Source organism: Ailuropoda melanoleuca, chromosome 9, assembly GCF_002007445.2.
Source record: "Ailuropoda melanoleuca isolate Jingjing chromosome 9, ASM200744v2, whole genome shotgun sequence".
Lineage (NCBI taxonomy): Eukaryota > Metazoa > Chordata > Mammalia > Carnivora > Ursidae > Ailuropoda > Ailuropoda melanoleuca.
In genome coordinates, this window is record NC_048226.1 from 62,244,784 (window position 1) to 62,266,754 (window position 21,971).

Sequence of the window (21,971 nt, forward strand, 5' to 3'; positions counted from 1 at the left end):
TCTAGTTTTCCAGCTTTTTGTCNTGTATGATGTTAGTTAGAATGAAGTACACTATATAGGTACACAGAAATACTCTGGCATGTCAGTGTTAGGAATTTGACAGTTGTTTTAATGCATAATAGCATGACAGTTTACACTTTCTAACTGTTCTAGTTTCTAGTTTTCCAGCTTTTTGTCTTAGGACTTCTGTGCTACTTATCCCTGCCTTATTTCCTTTAGTATTTTATTACTCCCCAAGTAGGTACCCGTATTCCTTGTTCCCTCTGTGTAAGACCTAGACAACTTGGGACCACAATATCAATGGCCCTACATCCAGAAGCCCAAATGCGGTCTCTGAACAACCTCCTGAGGAAATCAGACATGCTAAGGACCATTCTTATGGTTAGGTGATCAAAGAGAAAGTAGCAGATTTTCAAAGTGCCTCCAAACTTGTCCAACACCAAGAAACCAAGTCCAGCACAGGTCAATGAAGTTTGACAGTTGGTAAATACAATGAAAAGAGAAAATGAAAAATACAAATAAAAAACAGTGATGGTAGAATGTGTTACACATTAGAAATTGAATTTTGTTAAAAGAAAAAGGAGTCTTAGGTAACTTGGTATCTAACATACTTCTAAGGACTTGACAACCACTCAAAGATGTTCTGGCAGTCAGAATAGACAGAACCTTTGGAGAGATAATACACTACAAAATCAGGACCAGAACTGAGTTTTCTCTTTTAATTCCCTAATATGCAAAGATTAAACACTTAAGCAAGGAAGATGTGGGTTATGTACGTTGCCACTAGTTGTATATAAGATAAATACGCTTAAATAAATTGCATAAGCAAACTATTTGGATTTTACCCTCTAGTCTTTATCAATTAATCCCTTTGCTTCCAAGTCCATAAATAAATATATAAACTCACCAAGTCAGCAGTTCTCAAACTTTAGCAAACATTAGCTTCTAATTCAGTAGATCAGATGATCTGATAGACACTAAAATTTGAGAACAGCTGGTTTTTTCTTCAAGTGGAAATACCTGTAACTAGTTGACCCCAGTCAACAAGCTGGATAAATTTTGACACATAAGCATTAGTGAGGCAGAAAGGTGCAGTTTGGATTCTGCTAGGCTTCAAGTTACATAGATATACTTCATGTACTCAGACAGGAACAGCACAGGATGGGGCAGGTGCAGCCAGGTGTATGTTATCTATTGCCACAGTAATAATGTGTAACAAACCAAAAAACCTCAGTGGTATTTAACAATAAATGTTTATTGCCCACATGTCTGGAGTAGTTGGCTAGATGGCTAGATGCCTCTGCTTATCTTGGCTGGGCTCACTCATGTGTCTGAGTGCTGGTTGGCTGTGAGCTGATCTAGGATAGCCTCAGCTGGTACACCCGGAACAAAGTCAGCTGTGATCAAATCTCTGACTCCATCCCTGTGTCTCTAGTAGCTGGGCAAGCATGTTCTCATAACCAAGACAGAGGGGCAAGAGCAAACAAGCCCAACCAAGCACAAATGCACTTTTCAAGTTTTTGACTGCATCCTGTTCACTAACTTCCCATTGGCCAAAACAAGTCACATGGCCCAGGCCAGCATCAAAATAGGTATATGCTACAAAGTTACACAGCACAAAATGTAGACATGGGGAGGGGACAAAGACTTAGAGCACACTGGTAATCTAACACATAAGATTACCCATCTTATTTTTGTACCATGTTAGTCACTGTAGAAGATTCAAAATTCATATAGTGCCCTGCATTGTAGATGTCTTAAAGAAATCTTTTTTCAAAATGTGGACCATGACCCACCAGTGGGCTACTCAATCAGTTCAGTGAATTGTGATCACTATTTTTTAATGGGATGGAGTGGAATGGAGTGGCAGAAAAGAATAGCACAGAATGGAATAGAATGGAATCAAATAGAATTGAATTGAATCGAATAGGAAGTATCAGAGTCTATCATCCATAAGGTAAGTATTGTTTCAAAACCTTTGACTGGTGTGTAGGCATATACAAGAGCTAGGTCCAGTGAAAAATACACATCTTGCTGTAGATTTCAGACAACAATTTGAAGCCCCTGTTTTAAAGCATACTGATATAAAGATTCTGATTTTGCATGTCTGTCATCCTTGATCCTTGTGCCATCAGTAGGAAGCAATGAATGATGAGCAGAAGAGTGAAACCCAGATCTTCGCTAAGGAGCGTCCAGTGAGCAAGGGGGCAATTTGTGGAGTGGTGAAAGTTTGACTTGCTGGTATAAATCACAGTCTCAGAAGCTTACAGATTGCCATAATAGCATAAACTAATATATAAGAAAAAATTCTAAAATATTACTTAAGGTGAGCATGTTATAAATCAGTGATAATTGAATGATAGAGTTTGAAAACAACATTAAGATAAAATAACTCCCAAATACATATTTATAATGCACCCAAAAGCTAATTCTTTTTTGAGCTTGTACTTTGCACCAAGGACTTAACCACAACTCTGCAAAGTGGATATTACGGCTATCATTTACTAGCTTTGTAATTTGTAACATATTATTTAACCTCCAAATCCCCACTTCCCTATGTGTAAAAATAGTAACCATAATACCCATTTCACAAAATTCCTGTCAAGTGCTTGGCACAAAGTAGGAGCCCAAAGAAAAAGTCAGTTTTCCTTCTATTTATCTTTGTAACCTTCACAACACCGAGAAGGGTACCTAGCACATAGTAGATACTGAGCTACTCAGCGTATAGGAAATGGATCGCACTCTCTAGATTACTAAGCATACTTCCTTTGGTTGACCTGACCCTCTCTGTCAAGAAAGTGTCCTGTAAAGGCAGCAATTCTCAATAGAGAATTTATCTCCCCATCTTAAGATAGAGAGCAGTGGTTACTCAGCCACCTTGGAAAACTTATCTTATCTGAGATGATCTCCTTCCTTTTTCCCTCCTCCGAAAATGAAGCTTTACAACTTTTCTCGAGTAAGCGCTCTGTGGTTCTTTGCTGGCATCTGACATTAAACCTTAAGTAGATAACTTTCTATATTCCACAGGTGGTTCTGAAGGAGTTCTTAATGAAGAGAAGTCTCCCTCCACGAACCCAACACTGTGCTCCCCAAGACAAATTCTGACTCTTCTTGTGCACTTTGTCTTTGTGTGGAAATACATTTATGGAATTATTTGGTTCACTGACTTCTTTTGCAGAATGACAGCATAATTTGGAAATCTTAAGTTTCTTTACAAACTCAAATGAAAATACTTAGCACTAAAAAACAAAATATACCATGGCTGTTCAATAGGATCTATTGAGAAAAAAAAAACATATTTTTTAAAAGGTAAGAGGTAAATAAGCTTCTTTACCTTTTTTTAAGTACTAATTTAACTAGTTAACATATAATTTTCCTTATATAGTTTTTATATGTCATTGCAGTATCACAGTCTTCCAGCTTCCATTAAGAATACAACCATCCTTTTTAAAAACCATCTGATACTGATTCTATCTACTTTAAATAAATAACCACATATGTAAAGAGAAGTGTTTCCTTTGGGTTTGTGGTTAATAATAACTCACATGCAGCTGGGTTCAAAATAAGGCAATCATTTTGTAAGACAATGTATTTCTAAGATTTTTAGGATTAAATGAACACTGCAAATGGAACCTTTTATTCACACAATAAACGGTTCCACTCCCTAATAAGACAGACCAAGCATGCCTTAGATACATATATTACACCATCAAATTATATTTCTATGTATGAAATACCGTGTCCCATTTCCTACTATTTGCATTGCACATATTTGTTTTACCCTTTAAAGGAAATAATATTATAAGAGACCTGAATAGAAGGATCAAAATAATTCTTCCAAATGGAATTCGTGGAAGACCTGGGCTAGAAGACTGCTTTAACTTTAGGAAAAGCTATGCACTTGAAAAGGCCAGCATTTAATCAAATTAATTTGCAATCACAATAATTTCAGGTGAACCTTAACTTTGGCAAATAAAACATTTATGGTTTTGAGCCCTTCCAAGTGACCCTAAAATTCCAAAACATGTCATCGTTTGTAACCTTGGGGATAGTTCATTTGAACTGCATGTATTGTAACATCGTCTCGCCCAGAACAGTAACAGGAGAGAAGGGAGAGCAATCAGGTGGAAAGGAGAAGAGCTCTGATGGGGCACGAGGGCACTGAGCTTGGCTTTGTTCTCTTATCATTGAATGTGAACAGATGATTTAATGTGGAGTTACACTGTATTACATTTTATAAGGGAAATCGTATTCCAGAGGAGTAGTAATGAGGCTCTATCCTTTGAGAATGTCAATAATCTAGTCTACTGTTAAATGGCAACCTGAGAATCTTCCCTTATATTGCTCATCAAGAGGCCCTACATTTGCAGAGTATTGCCCCCAACATGGCACTGTAGCTGCACCCTCAATGGGCCAATCCAATACTCTGTAAGACTGGCAGATTCCAGATGGTACAGCACGTGATCCTGCCAGTGAACCTCATGATAATAGGCCCACTCCTCTGTTTCCTTCATTGTATGAATGCTAGGGATCAGGTAGGCCTCCAGACAGCAGTGCTGGTTGAACTTCTATGGGCAAACTCATTTGGAATAGGTATTAATTCCTCTTAGAGCAAATCACTGACACTTTCAGGACAAAAAGGGCCCAATGTAGTCAACTTGTCACCAGTTAGCGAGTGGGTCTCAGCTACTTGTGAGGAACAGCTCCGTGGCAGGGGCTCAGCTTTGAGATCTGCTGCTGGCAGGCTGGACACTCAGAGCTGGCACAGCAATATTTGCCTTCATGAGTGGGACTCCATGTTGTTAGGCCCATGTGTAGCTTTCACCTCTGCCTCTGTGGCCTCTTCATTCACGTGCCCAGTGTGCAGTCCTGAGTAGCCGATGACAAAACCTGGCTAATGTCTGAGTTGTATCACCTACACGATTGTTTTAGTCTTACTTCAATGGTACATGCTTTCTGGGAAGCAGTAATTAATACATGATACAAAAATCTCCCTTCATGCCAACCTCCATATGTCCATTCACATTACCTCTACCCCACACTTTATCTCTAATCTTCTAGTTTTTTTTCCTTCCAAGCCACTAACCAAACTGGTCAGGCCATTCATCATGACCCCCGTGGATGGACCATTTCTTCATGTTCATAAAGGGGATGACTAGGTACACTGCTCAAAGTTCTACTAGGGAAAGGTTCTTCTCAACATTATCTTTCAAAGCTGCCCCTGCCTGTGGCTATAGTGCCTCTGCCATCCATTCTGGACCCACATACCAAGCCAACCCATCCATAAACCACGCTCAGATTTATCCTCCTTCAACAGGTTGTAGGCGTCCTCTCCCCAACTCAACCTCCTGCCAACTTTGAGCTGAAAGACAGGTGCTGGTGCAGCCATTGTGGGTGATAAGGGGGTCGAGGCTACTCATGCCCTCTGGTCCTCAATCTTAAACATACCATGTCCATCTTATGATGAACTGCTGCTGGGTTCACTCAACTTGATGACTTAATGTGTCCAACAGAACCCAACTCCTAAGTTCTTGGTGCATAGCCACTTAGGTTTGTTAATTTATAGCCCAGATGACCGAGCTTCTTCTATCATAATCTGAACCTCTTGCAGAGTCTCTTCCTCTTCCAGGCCCTTCTCAAAACTGACAGCTTTTGGGTCACATGATATATGGGCTGGAGCAGTATTCCTAGATGTAGAATGTGTTCCACCAGTATCTGAACAGGTCTTGCTGTCTTCTTTGTGATACTGGATGAAGGCTGAAGCAAGTTCTCTTGTATTTCGGAGATGTCCCAGCATGCCCCTTGAACCACGGAACCCCTGAAAACTACCAAAGTTACAGGTCCTAAAGCCTTTGTAGAATTTATCTCCCACCCTCTGGACTGAGCACCACTGCCTCCAGCATGCTAACCTCTCTTGCACATCCTGCCTGATCAGTATGATGCCAACAATATAATCAATCAGTTGATATTCTGCAGGATACCCCAACGGTCTAGATATGTTCAGACTATATTAAGGCAGAGGGCAGGAGACTTAACATCATCCTGCACAAACCTATAAATGTAAATGGTTTTCCCTCCTTGTGAAGGCAAACTCTTTCCAACCTCTTACCTAAAGAGAGAGAAAAGAGCTCCATTATCGAAATAATGGCTGCAAATTGTATAACAAAGGCACGTTAATCTGCTCTAAACTAGATCCCCTCTTGCCACAGTCTCTGTGATCACGGCTACTATTTGATTGAGCTTCTGGTAGTCTACAGTCACTCTCCAGGATCTATCCAGTTTCTGCAGGGGCCAGATTGGTAAATTAAATGGAGATATGATGGGGACCACCACCCCTATATCTTTGAGATCCTTAAAAGTGATACTAATCTTCACCATCTCTCCCATAATGTTTCATTGCTTTTTGTTTACTACCTTGAGTAGGGATGTGGGTAGGCAGTTTCAAAGGCTTATTTTTTAGAATTCTTACATTCACCTCATTGTTTAAGAGCCCTAGAACTTTCTCTAGCTCAAATCCAGTTCCCCTACTCATTAAACTTCACTTAAAAATTGTCACCAGCTATCAAACTGAGGGTTGCTGGAGGGGAGGGGGGTTGAGGGATGGGGTAACTGGGTGATGGACATTAAGAAGGGCACGTGATATAATGAGCACTGAGTATTATATAAGACTGACGAATCACACACCTGTACCTCTGAAACCAATAATACATTAAATATTAATTGAATTAAAACAAAAAATATATATAAATAGCTAAAAAAAAAATTGTCACCAGCTAGACCCCAAGACCTGACCTTTACTGCCCATCTGCTTGTGCTCTCCAAACTTTGTCTTGCATTTTTCTGTAAGCTCTTCTTTCCAGCTTATCTCTTAACTCAGATAAAGAGATAAGCTGAAGGACTATTAAAGTGATAGTGACTACCTTGACAAGACCTCCCGCCAGCTCAGTTTGAGGGTAACCCCCCGCTTGGGCCTGTGTGGATGGATCATGGGGTGACCTCTAGAATGACGGAAAACTACCTTAACCTCATTCTATCACTAAAATCTCCATACGAGGAGAAGCACAAGCTTCATTTACATACATACAATGTGTGTACAAGCATGTTCCTTAAGCCACGCGCAGCCTTATGCCTGCCTCTACATACAACAGCAAGGCCTCCCTATCTAAATATTCATTCTAACCCTAAATAAAAGGAATCTATTCACTCTTGCTTAGTGTCAGGGCTTTGGAAGTTATTTCCTGTGATCTCCGTATTTGCTGCAAATAAACTTTACTTTGTGCAACAACTCCACCTGGTGTATCTGTGACTCACCAAGGAGCACACTCGACGTTGGTTCAGCTACAAAATGACTATTTTGAACTGTGTAACAGGAAGAGTTTTCCCACCACAAATCCTATTCTACATTGCAGGTGTTAATCCATCCAAAATTATTGACATAATCACCAATAGTATAATTTCTATAAAACAGACCAAGAGAATAGTCTGCTGTTAGTATAAAAAAGGGGGAGGGGAGGAGCAGCCTTCTTCTATCTTTGCTTACCCCCCAGCAATCTTCTGAATATCCTTGAAAAAAAAAAAGTCTTTACTCTTCCACACTGTCTCTCTGAGTGTCTCAATATAAAATCCTACAGGAAGAGCACAAATGCTTTAGGGATAGCTTTTCTATTATGAACTATTACTATACTCTATTTCCTCTATTAGGGAAAATGGTCAAAAATAATTTGAGACTTGTGGCATTTATTACTCTATTGTCAGCCTTTGATTTTATAGACAGAAACCATTTATGGGCCAAGTTGCATAATCTCGATATTGATCCCTGGTTTTTAATAGCCCTTCAGAGCCTTTACTGTAATATAAAAGTGATCAAAATGGATGAGAAATGGGCTCTTGACAGAGCAGCTTACAGTCCCAAATAGTACAAATGTCCTAGTCCACCTCTTTATTTTTCACCCAAACCACTTGATACATCTTTTGATAACCTGGATACATGACCTCCCATCATAGCATCCTCCTTTATGCTGATGACATAGTCCTATTACCATTCTCAGAGTGGCCTCAAGGAGCCACTAAACTTAGTGGGCAATTACAACTATGAGGAACAGCTCAATATCAATTAGACCAATACTGGGATTGCTGATTTTGGCAAACAGTTTTTGCATTTTGTTAGCAAATACACAGCAATTCCCTAAAAAGATTAACTCATTTCATTATTTTATGGAGCATTCTGCAAGCCCTGTGAAAACTAACTCACTCCAACAGGCTCACTGGAATGCAGTACAACACAAAATCAAATATTCTACAAGTTCTACTAGCCTAGAGACAGACTACTTATAAGGTCAGTTTCCAAGTCTCCTGTCCTGACCCACTATCAAAATTGGAGCCTGGCACCAAAGCTAATCTGATAAGGGTGCTGGTGATTGAACCACGCCACAGATGATGTCATTGCTCCACTAAGATACCCTTAGACTTTCTGGATGCCCCTTCTCCAGCCTCTGTGTGCTTTGGCTCCCCATATCCAGCACTCAAATGTGTTCTTGAAAGACAACCTCATGGTACTGGAGTGGCTTTGCTCTGCATGGGCAGACAGCCAGAAGTGCCTGGGAGTTTTCATCCCGGCTCCCGGCCCCACCACAAGGAGTCATTCATTGTCAATCAATCTGAATATTGGGTGCAAGAGCACAAAAACCCAATTCCTTTGCCTCAGAAAGAAAAATTTCTGAGGCATGAATTATATCACAGAGTTCTTCTGAGGATCAAACAACACTATCTATATTAGTCAGGGTTTTCTAAAGAAGCAGAAACAATAGGATGGATGGATGGATGGATGGATGGATGGATGGATGGATGGATGAATGGATAAAGGTTTATTATGAAAAACTGCATCACACAATTATTGAAGCTGAGAAGTCCCACAGTCTGCAGTCTGCAGGCTGGAGGCCAGGAAAGCCAGTAGTATAGTTCAGTCCAAGTCTGAAGGCCAGAGAAATGGAGGAGCCAATGGTGTAAATCCCAGTTTCAGGGCAGAGAGAATGAGATGTGTCCATGCTCAGTCAGTGAGGCAGAAAAAAAAAAAGAAAGAAAGAAAGAAATTCCCCTCCTTCTGCCTTTTGTTCCATCCAGACCCCTGGGTGATTGGTTGATGCCCAAATTGCATGGTCTTGGGGAGGGCAACCCACTTTACCAAGTTCACTGATTCAGATGCTAATCTCATCTGGAAACATCCTTACAGGCACACCCAGAAATACTGTTTACTCTGGCCCCCTTGTGACCAGTCACGTTGCCACATAAAATTAACCATCACATTACCTCCAAAGAACTCTCCTGAGACCTTAGTCTTGCTTGGTTTCCTCCCCTTCCTTGCCCGGCTTCTCCTTCCCCTTTCTTCCAGGGACACTTCCTTAATAAAGCACTTACATGCAAACCCTCATCTTAGGATCTGCTTGAGGAAAGCCTGACTTCAGACAAATGCTAAGATTTTTCCACTTAGAGTTAGTTTAGCCCTGAGAAGTGGAAGGCTGAGCTCACAAGTAAGGGTCACATGGTTCCGATTGTGGGGAGAAAGAGGGAGAGAGAAGTTGGAAACCCAGCTGAGCCTGATGTCTCTATCAAAAGCCAAAAGGAGTGAGTTGGCATTAGAGGGAAAAATTAACCTCATCTTCTGGAAAGAACTCGTGCATTTCAATACCTTATTTTAAAAGGCTCCTGATCTCAAAATAAGCCCTGTAAAAAGCATTCCCAAAGGCTGAGCAAACAGATGTATTCACATCTCTTCTGTCACAGGTTGGCCTCTCCAGGAAGCAGACCCTGAGATGGAGATTAGCATAGAGTAGGTTGATTAGGGGTATTCCTGGAGCCAACTCTACGGAAAAGAAGGGAAGAAATCAAAAATAGACGGAGAAGCTAGGCCGGACAGATTCTCAATGAAAGCTGCTGCCAGCTCCAGGAAGCTCTGAACCTGGGTGGTCCCTCAGAGTCGTAGCAAATTGGGTGAGAAGGTTGAGCCTTGAGTAGATGAGTCATTGGGTGAAGGCTCTCCCAGTGAAGAAGCCAACTGTGGGCAGCTGGATGAACAAGCCCTTCAGTCCTGAATGCGACCTCAGTAGCACACACAGCATATCCTCTATGTCCCTTCCTCACAAAATCTTATCGACACAAGCAAAATATAAAAACAAAAGTGAATTTGTAATGGATTCAGAATGTCAGGAGAGGTGTCTCTAGCAAAACTGAACAGGGGAGACTTACTAGAAATTGATGCGAAATGATTGATAAAAATGCCCATAGAGCTAAGCAACCCGAAGTGATATTCAGGTGTCAGAAAAAAATCTCTCAAACAAGTCCCAAAATACCCCAGGCGGAACCCAGAACAATCCCAACGTCAGAAGTAACAGAGGCTGAATGGGGATGCATACCACAGGCACTGAGCCTGATAAATAATTGCAGAGTGTAACAATTACACCAGTCCCCAAACTGTCAGAGAACCCAATTCCAGCCTTCATTGTGAAAGAAATCAAGAGGGTTCAGTATCAGAGAAATCAAGTCAGGACAGTATCCCAGCAAATGAATGGGGGCCACCAGCAGGGGGAGCAGTAAAGGATAACCTGAGCCAAATGCTGCCAGAGATTAAACAAGGACTAAGAATTCACCACCCTGTTGTATAGGTAAGGACGGTGACACAAAAAGTAATTCAAGAACCTGGGCAAGGTCACACAGCTTCTTTTTCTTTTTTTTAACAACTTCATTGAAGTATATTTTACATATCATAAAATCCATCTATTTCATGTGTGCAATTCAATGATTTTTAGTAACTTGATCAAATGGTTGCAGCCATTACCATGCTTAAAGAACATTTTTATACCAACAAAATTCCTCATACATATAGTTAAATCCATCTCACCCCCAGACTCAAGCCACCACTAATCTACTTTCTTTTTCTAGAAAATGACCTTTTCTGGACATTTCATATCAATGGAATCATACAACATGCAGTCTCTTGTGCTTGGCTTCTTAGCATCCTGTTTTCAAGGTGCCAGCATAATAAGCTTGCATGACTCAGTACTTTCTTTTTATTGCTGAATAGTATTGAGTGGAGTTTCTATCCATTTTGTCTGTCCATTCACCAGTAGATGGACATGTAAGTGGTTTCCAGTTTCAGCAATTATGAATAATGCTGCCACGAACATCCCCGAGTCACACAGCTTCTAACCGGGATTACCAGAATACAGACTCAGTCTGAAGAGAGTACACACTCCAGCCTCCGGCAGCTTGTAGCCAAACAGCTTTCTCTGACTTCCTTCCACAAAGCTGTCTCCCTGGCGAAGGGGATGAGGCCATGCTCAAACTCAGCCTGGACAGAGCCACCCCAGTAAGCCCCCATAACTGGGAATGAATGACCTCCAGCATGGTACAACTTTGGTTTTCAGACTAAAATCACGGAAGGCAGGAGGAATGGAACTGATGGAGGTAAAGTGCATAGAACAATGCCTGGACCACGTGCTGTGCTCAATAAGTGCTGGTCGCTACGATTAGGATCCATAACATTATGGCTGACCTAATTCTGGGGGGGGGGGTGAGATTAAAGCAAATGTTTTTAATTTCCCCCTGGCAAGAAAAATAGTTAATTATGAAATTATAAAACATAATAGTTAACTATAAATTACAGTAAGTTTGAAATCTATGCATTACCAATTTAACCTACTAGAAAAAAACTTAATAATAACATGTGGTTGTAACTACAGACTGGAGAAGAATGAAAGTACTCAGCACCCTTCTGAGCCTTGTTCTTCTCCTGGATCCTCTGTCTATATTGCTGGCATTTCCACCCATCCAGCCACCAAGCTAGAAGGCTGAGAGGATTCCTACAACTTCTCCATCTCTCTCATTCCCTCTGTCCGCCCAGCTGGCGATCAAGTCTTCCCCCGCTGCCCTCCTTCCATCCTTCCGTGGCGCCTGCCACAGCCAGGCCCCATCACATTTCTCCCAGACTACAGCACAGGCTCCAAACGCATTTGGCATCGGCTACATCGTAGATTCTAAAAGATCCACCAGGACCCGGCCCCACCCACCTCTCCAGGCTCATGTCCCACAGCCCCTTGCCTTACACGTGATCTTCCAGAAACACCAAAGCCCTTATAATTGCTCACACACTCCTTTTCACGAGTTATCCCTTCTGTTTCAAATCACCAATATACTTCAACCTGCTTTCAGGCCCAGAGTTTAAGATTACACTCAAGAACTACTACCTCCAAAATGCCTTAACTGAATTCCCAATGGTGGGTCCAATCCCTCTGCTGTTTCCTCAGGCCCCAGGCATGCCTCCATCATTGCATTTATCACTTTCTAGTGCGATGACCTCTTTGTGGGAAGCTCCCGAGAAAAACAGTCTCAAGTTCAAATCTGCCTCTGTCACTTACTAGCTACGTGGTCTTAGGCAAGCCCCTGAGAGTCTCAGAGTCTCAGTTTCCTAACCTGAAAAATGGGGTTATAAGAAGATTAAATGAAATGAGGGATATAAAGTACTTAACACAATACCTGGCCAACTGTAAACTCAAAATCAAAGTTCTCATTATTTTAAGTGTCTTCCCTTGATGGACTTACTCCAGCTCACACACAGGGCATCTATGCCCGACACTGAGGAGAAGCTCACCGAGTGCATACTGGGTCAGCGGCTCCATGAACATGGACAAGTCGAGGGATGAATGACAGCACCAGCCACCCTTTCATGGATGGAGATGGAGATCCTGGGTGGCGCCCACGGGGCTTAAAGATGGTTTACTTGTTCCCCAGGCATGTCACAGTCATCTTTCAGTACCTACCTGAGCCATCTTCATACCTCACCGACGCCCAGGCTGCAGGTACCCTCGGCAGCCTGTTTGGATGCCGGGCAGAGAGAGGCTGACTGCACACTTTGTATAGCACTCAGCCACACCTGTGTAGTTTTCTGAAAGTAAGAAACTTCTCGAGGAAATCATCCTGGTGTTTTATTTTTTCTTTTCTTTCTAGAACAAAGAATAAGAGATAGAAAGGACAGGGTTAGGGAGGAAGAAACCATCCCTATTCTCAGAGCTGAAAGGGACAAGTGCGTGTATATGAGAACATTCTGCCCCTCAGCTGAGAAATAAAAAGAGAGAGGGCCATTAGGCCCAGAGCTGTCACCTGTGTCCTTCTCCTCTCTGCTTCTGCGGGGGAGGGAGCTCCGAGGGAGCCAAATGGCTCCCCTGGCTGCGGGGCAGGGGCCCCTCTGCAGCCATCCTGGCCCAGTTTTCCTTAGTCACCATCGTCTTCTCCCGACAGTGGCTCTGGGATGAGAGGGAAGGGCGACCAAGCTGTGTTCACATCATATATTAACTCACTCGTTCCAAATGTAAAACAAAGTACACAATCCCAAGATTTTTCCTTCCAATCCACATTCTTAGCAAACATGTTTTTAGCAAGATAAAGTAAGTCCTGCTAGGTAACAAACTTGCATTTTCCTTTACCTGTCGGCCACCTGGCCCATTTCACACAAGGCATCAGCCTCCCTCTCCTCGCACAGTAGCTTCAGTTTTCTGGGCGAGGTCGAAGTGTAATATGAAATACTGTCACTAAAAAACATATACACCGTAATACAAAAATGGACAGATGTTTCTTAAGTGAGTAATAAGTATCACTTTTCTCCAGTTTTCTTAACAGGCTGATTAAAAACAAACAAACATCTGCACATATACTAAACCCATTTCAATAAAAGAATGTAACAGTCAAAAAATTTTAGAAGTCAAAAAACAGACTTTTTCCCCTCTTTTCATTGTGTCTTTATTTAGGCAACACCTAAATTTTGCCTCTATGTCACTTACTACCATAATAGATTTCAAACTACTGTAGAATACATATCTCTATATCTATGGATATACGATGAACAAATAAACACATATACATTCATGTATGTGTGTGTATGCATATGTCCATATATATGAACATACACATGTCTGTATATGTGTGTGCATGCATATACACACATAATACTCCAGCAAAAATCAGTTCATTTCACTTCATCTTTGTACGAGATAGGTAAACTGAAGGAAAAGGGGAAAGCTGGGGCATTTTCACTCTGCTTTGCCTTCCTACCCCATGCTTGAAGTGGGGCTTCAGAGAAGCACAGAATATAGGAGCCAGAGGTTCCTTCAGGAACAAAGGGCAAACTCCTTTCAATACTGAGGAAATCAGGGCCTAGAAAGCAAAGTGACTTCCCAAAACCACACAGCCACATGGCAGAAGAGCTGTCAAATGCATTCATACATTCCGATAAGACAAATTCTGGGAGACATGGGCGTATGAAATATCGGGTAATAGTTGGAAGAGACACCAGTCAGACTCTCACCTGGAAGAAAGTTCCTTAAAGCCATAAAGACAGAAAGTTCCAAACTCAATCATCTTTGGAACTGACCATGACATTGTAAATAATACCAGCAGTAATGATGGCATGGGGTCAGTAAGCAGTGTGTGTGTGTGTGTGTGTGTGTGTGTGTGTGTGTGTAGGCACAGCTGTGCAAATGCGAGAATGGGAATTCTGCCTCATGAACGTGGTCACGAAAGGCATGCCTTGCCACGGCTTTCTCCGTTCTCTTCTTACACCCTTCCTCTTGCTGCCGTCTTTCTTCTTTCTTTTCCTATTACCCTACCATGTACCTACCTTGCTCCTCCACACTCCCTGTCTGCACATGGTCAGTCCCAGTCTAGTGACTTCTGTGACTCCAACAGCTAAATCATATCAACAGTTCCGTGATATAATTCACCACACAGTGCCCTAATGGTTAAAGGCAGGCCCCGCAGTCTCAAAACAAGGCGGGGAAGGGCAGGGTCATTACATCATAGGATATGATATCGTTCAGCTAATCAGCAATAATTTTTGAGAATCCACTGTAATAGGGCGTCCTCATCAATTGTAGAAAACAGCAAGTGGCAAGAGGCCACAGCAGGCACTTGGTTCACACTTGCTCCGAGGGCTGCACTCTGGAGCTCACTGAGAGCTCTGAGGGACGAAGGGGAAGAGGAAAGGGAGAGCAGAGGGGAAGACAGCAGTCATCGCAGAGCTATCTGGCACAGGGGACAGAATGGGTGCTTTAGAGGTGCAACCCCAACGTCAACCTGAAGAAAGACCGGGAGTAAAACAGCATAAGAAATCCCTCCAGCTCATAAAAGCCCTGCTTATTATACACATGCAATTAATAAAATCATTTAAATGTATTTAATGTTTAAAGAATTTCAGGAGCAAAATTTCATTTTTTTTCCTCTTCTATTAGAGGAACTCTAAAAGTGGATTAAGCAGGTTCCAATTAAAAGAAAGGTTGGATTCTGTTGCTAGCCTACAGGTTTTCAGAGAAAAAAAAAAAAGATGCCTCTCGAAACCAATCACATCTACAGGTATATATTTATTTGTCAAATCTGTACATTGTGAACATACACTCTGACATCAACATTCTGCAGGCAGTGTGTTCACTTTAGTGCAGAACTTGTCGTGAGATCATTAAATTCTACTTAACCATTTCTAGAAATGATAGCTAGACGGTAGATGGACAGACAGGTAGATAGAGATCGATTGGTCTTTGGTGTGAAGGGGAGGCAACGGGCAGATTTTTATTAAATGAAAGGTGAACTAAATGTTTTTATTTGGAAAAAGAATAGATGTTAGTCATAAAGCAAAACTCTTATACTCCTGATCTATATTACACTTAGGGGCACGTGGATGGCTCAGTCAGTTAAGCATCTTACTCTTGATTTCCGCCCAGGTCATGATCTCAGGATGGTGAGACTGAGCTCTGGCTCCCATCCTCACTGGGGAGTCTGTTTGAGATTCTCTCTCTCTCCCTCTTCACTGCGCCCCACCACAAGCACAAGTGCTCTCTCTCTCTCAAATAAACAAATCTTTACAAAAAATAAATAAATAAATTACACTTAACTTCAGTATCTTTGATATAAGAATTTGATAAGCAAAGGCATGGAAGTCATTGTTGTCTTAAATTCTATAATCCTAAGAACTAATTCCAAACAGCCAAACTTTAAATAATGAATATTTCATTTTTCTGCTTTATACTGAAGAGGTGGAATGGAAAGAAGGCTAACATTCACTGAAAGCTACCCGGTACCTGGTGTTCAATACTTTACAACCAATATTTATTGTATTTTAAAGATGTTCCTGTTGGAATCAAAATTATGATCATTTCTCAATATTTACACATCGCTGTTTCAATTCTAGCAAACACTGGGATTAGAAACCAATTTTAGGGGCACCTGGGTGGCGCAGTCATTAAGCGTCTGCCTTTGTCTCAGGGCGTGATCCCGGCGTTCTGGGATCGAGCCCCACATCAGGCTCCTCCGCTGGGAGCCTGCTTCTTCCTCTCCCACTCCCCTGCTTGTGTTCCCTCTCTCGCTGGCTGTCGCCGTCAAATAAATAAATAAAATCTTTAAAAAAAAAAAAAGAAACCAATTTTAGCGGCTATATAGATTTTGAAAAATAGAAATATATTTTGTTCACCAATCTAGTGCCCTTGATGTTGTTTTTAGTCTCTCAAAACACCAGAATGTTTGAAGCTTGTGATCCACATTGTATCAAATTACAGGCAATACATTGCAAATTAATTACACCAAAAACAAGGACTGAATTCTCTTGCTGGAGAGGAGGAAGAAACGGACTTTTTTTTTTTCTCTTTTTATTAAATAAAAAAATGTAATGAAAGCCTGTTAATATAAAGTGACACATTTCAATGTGAAAAATGCAGGCTGTGCAAAGCTTGAGGTTCTCACTGTACTAACAAAAGACCCACATTACGCAGATGGAGTTCCTTTCCTTATTCGCCTCATAAATGTTAAGAGTAGCACACACAGCTTTTTCACTGTAGATGAACACTTGGTAAACACTATAATTGAGACCTTTAACTTGTATGTTTCCCTAGGCTTGGTGTGACTGTTTGTAGCTTCAATGTGACAAGAGTAAAGCTTTTTCATTGAATACATATATCCCCATAATTGTGGCACATTCCCAGTGGTTGTTCTCAGCACATGGTTGTTAGTTTTTGTTTCTTCTTTTTTTTTCTTTTTTGTTTTAATTTCAAGAAAAACTAATGAGTTTCCAGAAGCAGTGTGAGTGCTTTGGGGCTGAATGTGATTTAAAACCAGCAGTAAAAGAAAAAGAAGACAGGGAAGGTAGTTGGTTAATTGACCTTTATTGTGCCTTCTGGTTCATTTAGAAATGGAAATTAAATTAACATGATAATTCAGTCCTACTGTGTTAAGGCTGCTATAAACCCATTAAATTTTATGGCCATTGATTTAGCATTTTTTTCTATTAACTGGGTTTAATTTTCAAAATTGTCATGCAGGTTCTGAAAAGTGGTTCATCCACTCTGATTCTTCTAAGCTACTAATGTGTAGCCTTTTCTTTAATGGTACTTGCTTAATTATTCAAGCGTGGAGGGCCCAACTGCCCACAAATGCCTGGATTGATTTTGAAACTAACCCCGCTCAAAGTCTTTATAAGTAGCAGGGAGAGTTCGGGATGGGAAGAGTCAGTGAGATTTCCAAGTGCATACACCAAATTTCTTAAAGATTGCACCCTGAAGCTAAACCTGACAAGAGGAAATATTTTGGATTTCTTTTTGTGAGATCAAGAGAGCCGCAGGAAGATCTTGTGTAGCTGCTTCTCTTTTCACAGCTTCTCAATAATATGAAATCTTTTAAAATGTAACCACTGCTTGCCTGTCAGATTCCCAAACACCTTTTCAGCTACTAATTTGGAATAGTGACCAGTCAAAATTTCTATTTTTGAACTTTTAAAAAGTATCAATTTTTTTTTTGGAAACGAAAACAATTTTCTTGATTCAGGCTTTACCTGATATACATCTGAATGTAAGGTTTCAGTATACGATGAGCACAGTTTTAGTTACTAACTCAAATATGAAAGTTTTATTTTGAAACTTATTGACCCTTGAGGTCTCCGAGTTTCAAAAAGATTCTCTAACTTCTCTAACCTCACAGTATTGCTGAACAGTAGAAACACGATGATTTTACCTTCTTGATTTTATTACTACTAAAGAAAAGGAAGGTAACTGATGGGCCCACAGACCCACACCTACAACTGATGAGCGAACAGAAGGCAAGCTGAGGACAAAGCGGAAACTGACACCCCACAAACCGCCCCCCCCCCCGTGGGATGTACGTGACATTCCTCAGGCACTCCTGGCTGCCCTAAGGACAAAGAAATAGTTAACCTATAGATACCACAATCCTGCAAGACTTAAGTCTCCCTCAGTTTACAAATGTCTTAGCAGTTTACAAGAACGAAGCATTTCTACCAATAACCTAGCTTCCAGAAGGGAATGTAGATACAATTAAATGTCTTTATAATCTGCAGCCTCCAGGAAGTTCCCAACCATCTTAATGTTAACGCCTTGCTAGAGGGAAAAACACCTTAACTTGACAATGGCAAGGCCTCCCGTATCCCGTAAGTCTTCTTTAACATATGAAAGTCCCTTCTCAACCTCCCTTTTTTCTTACCTCCCCCACCCCAGGGTATGTAACACCCACCTCTCACAACCCTGAGGCAGCAGCTCTTTCTGCCCACGGGTCCTATCCCCTGTCCCCGTCCTTTAATAAACCATCAATTTTGCAACAAAGACGCCTCAAGAATTCTTTCCTGGTCGTCGGCTACGGACTCCATCCCACTGAACCTCACCGATATTCCCCAACCTCATCACAACTACCTGGCTGGTCAACAGTCCTGGACTTGCAACCCCTGTTTATAAATTCAAAGAAGTGATGAGTGACCACTCTTTTTTGACTAAATTGTCAACATTTTCTCATTAATTTTTAACAGTATGTTCAATTAAAGTAGCTGAATTTTTTAATGCTACATCATGGCTGGTCTGTTCATATTAGAGTCTAAATGGCTGTTTTTATGGAGGCAGCATGATTTCAATAGTTTTAGCAGTTGGCAATCATAAAGACCTTCAGAGCATCTGAAGGTAGTGCTATTAGAAAATCATAAACAAATACTTTGCTCCCTTCTCAGCAAAGTAAATCAGGTTCTTAATTATCCAGACACTATTGCCTTAGATGATGTTTCCACTCCAAGTCAAAGTTTTCATACAGTTACAAATACTTACTTGTTCAATGAACAGCCTGATATGGAACCTAATAGAAAATGCTGATCCATACGAAGAGGTATATGGAGAAAAGACAGATTATTTTCTTAAAGGGACAGCACAAAATGGGATTATAAAAAACGTTCAGGTGAAGAGGAGTTAGAAAGTAGTACTTGCTGATGAATATTGTGGAAGGAACACTACCTGGAAGATCTCTTATTGTTCCTAGTATTTACTATAGTATCTTGCACCTCCAAGATGTTCAATATATAAATCTAACAATTGCCAATGCTTAATTATATAGCACTGACGATGTGTCCTGCACTGTTCTAAGGATCTCATACATATGAAATCATATAATCTTCACACGATATGGGTACAAGAATTACCCTCCCCACCTTCAGGTAAGGAAAGAGAAGTACAAAGGGGTTAAGTAAGTCATACAGGATTTGAACCCACACCAACTGGCTACTGACATCTGTGTTGAATGACTGCTATACTCTTGTGTCTGTCAGTTTCCATCATTTCCACTCACCACGCCTGGAAATATAGACCACCTTGGACTTACCCTTTGTCATTGCTGTCTTTCCTGCACACCTTCTCCCCACCCCATCCCTCAACACCCAGCCCATCTTAAATCCAGGAATCATGATTACTTTTCATTCTCTGATCATGGAATCTAAAGACACTCCCTTGAGAAAGTTTTCTAAATTGCCTGATTGTGTTAATACTTCAAAACTTGAAGCCCCTGACCACTGCTGTGAGGGTAAGAGGCAGAATGAGAGGGGAGGAGGGAGAATGAGAGAGCGGGTATGAAGGGGAGAGAGCACTTCAGCATGGCTTCCTTGTGTTTGCATGGGTTTGGGTTTATAGGATTCCTTAGAGTAGCACTTGGTTTCCCACTGTGCCTGCAACAGGGCCTGGGGGGGGGGGTCGCTGCCAAGATAGAACAGAGTCACCTTTTCCCTTTTCTTCCACTGTACCGGACACTCACCTCTAGCATCGTACCTAAACACTGGGTTCCTCACACAGTGGCCCCCTTTACATTCCCAAACTCTGGAGTCTAAGGGTGGTGATAAAGACTGTCACTGACTCAAATCTCTATCCTCAAGGCCTCGAATAATTCTGCCTCATTAGTGCCCAATAAATGATTGATGACTGAGTGAGTTAATGAATGCCTGAAATAAACCAGCCTTCCCCAAGAAGCATAAATGAGAGTCAAGATTATGTACTAGTTGTGTTTTTTCTAGAAAAAAATGTTTAAGGAAAATGTAGTATCAATTTTACAAATACTGTTTACTCATTTTGCACTTGTTTTAAGAAATGAAACAAATACGTGACGAAATTTAAGAGAATAATTTGCTTGCTAAAATTCATACTATTCAGAAATGACTAGATGATCTAATTCTGGTTTTATCTTCCAGACCCATGTAGCAAATACAACCTGAAGCCAGAACCCTTTTGTGACATGTGCCCTGCTGATGTCCACCCCCCGGGGACCTAAGGCTGCACGGGTCTTCAAATATCTGCTTGCATTTTATAAGAGTGTGGGCATCCGTTTCCCTCCTTCATTCTTCAGGGGCTTACCTTCTACACAGTTTCTCTGGAAACAAATCTCACTTTCTTCCTCACACATTGTTTGTCATGGTTTGGTGTTTTAAATTCCCCTGAAGCTTTCATAAATCCTTTTACTTATTCAGAGCGAAAAAGAAAAAAAAAAAAAAAAGGAACAAAAGGAAGGAGAAGGAAGGAAAATGAAAGAAAAAGATACACCTTAAATTTGCACAACATTGTATGTCAAATATATTCAATTTTTAAAAGGAGATAAAAAGAGCTATCAGAAAATTTCTTGTATCTACTAACTCTGAGGTGGTCTTCATATGTCTCTTCAAATAACTCATCCTCTTTCCCAATAACACCATAATTTCCAAAGAATGTTCTATCTTTGCAGAAGCAAAATTCTAGAATTTTTTATAACCTGATCCAGCTTTCTGACACAAAATATTTACTTTATCACTTTATCACTTGCTGCATATTTAAAATGGATAGTCGGACAGAATACCTATTTTTTTCAGAGTTATATAATTCTATATGTACTTCTCACAACAGAGACCAGAAAGAAAACCTTGTTTAAATGTCCTATAGCATCTGGGCATCACCAATAAGTCCTGGACAGAACATGCAGTCTGCAAGGACACAGCAGAGGAGTAGCTATTTCAAGAGCTGGATCAAGCTGAACATATTACTTCTTACATCATAATCACTGAATCAAGGAGAAAATGTAGTAAAAGCATAACCAAGAAATAGGGCCAAATTTGGAAGCCAGGAGAAAACAAATTATGGGTTGAACTGAAGGACAAGGGGAAGGCATGCATAGATGAGAGAGGGACAGGTCAGCAACAAAGGAAACTAAGCAAGCAGTGAACTGAGTTAGTTTACATACATATATTTATTAGCTCTGTCCACTGAGAGGACTGAGAAGTAACGGCACCCCAGCATCCACCAGCACCAGCTCCCAGATCGCGGCTTCTAATACTGTTCTCCCATAAAGGGAACCAGGGCTCCTTGGAGAAATGGCTGATTCTAGAATTGGGACAGAATATACAAAACGAGAATGCGGTATCTTGTAAAGCCAGAACGTAAAGAAGCACTCAAAGAACAAAAGGGTGGGAGCAAGGCAAAGGGACAGAGGAGCCAACTGAACCCAAAATAAAAAATAAATATCCATGGGTCCATACTGACATTAACAAATAATTGAGTAAATAGAGAAGAGACAAATCTCCGATACAGAAGAATTCCAAATAATTTATGTAAGTCCTCCTCCCCTCGAGCGGATGAGGCTTAACTCCCCACCTCTTG

The 21,971-nt window shown here is 41.0% G+C and overlaps 1 long non-coding RNA gene across 1 annotated transcript in view; it reads right to left on the bottom strand.

Annotated features, from left to right (window-relative positions):
* Positions 1-12,746: 12,746 nt before the first annotated feature.
* Positions 12,747-21,971, bottom strand: part of LOC117803771 — a 40,900-nt gene continuing 31,675 nt past the window's right edge. The window contains exon 3 of the long non-coding RNA XR_004627842.1: positions 12,747-12,995. This is a non-coding gene — a long non-coding RNA (uncharacterized LOC117803771). The remainder of the gene's footprint in view (positions 12,996-21,971) is intronic.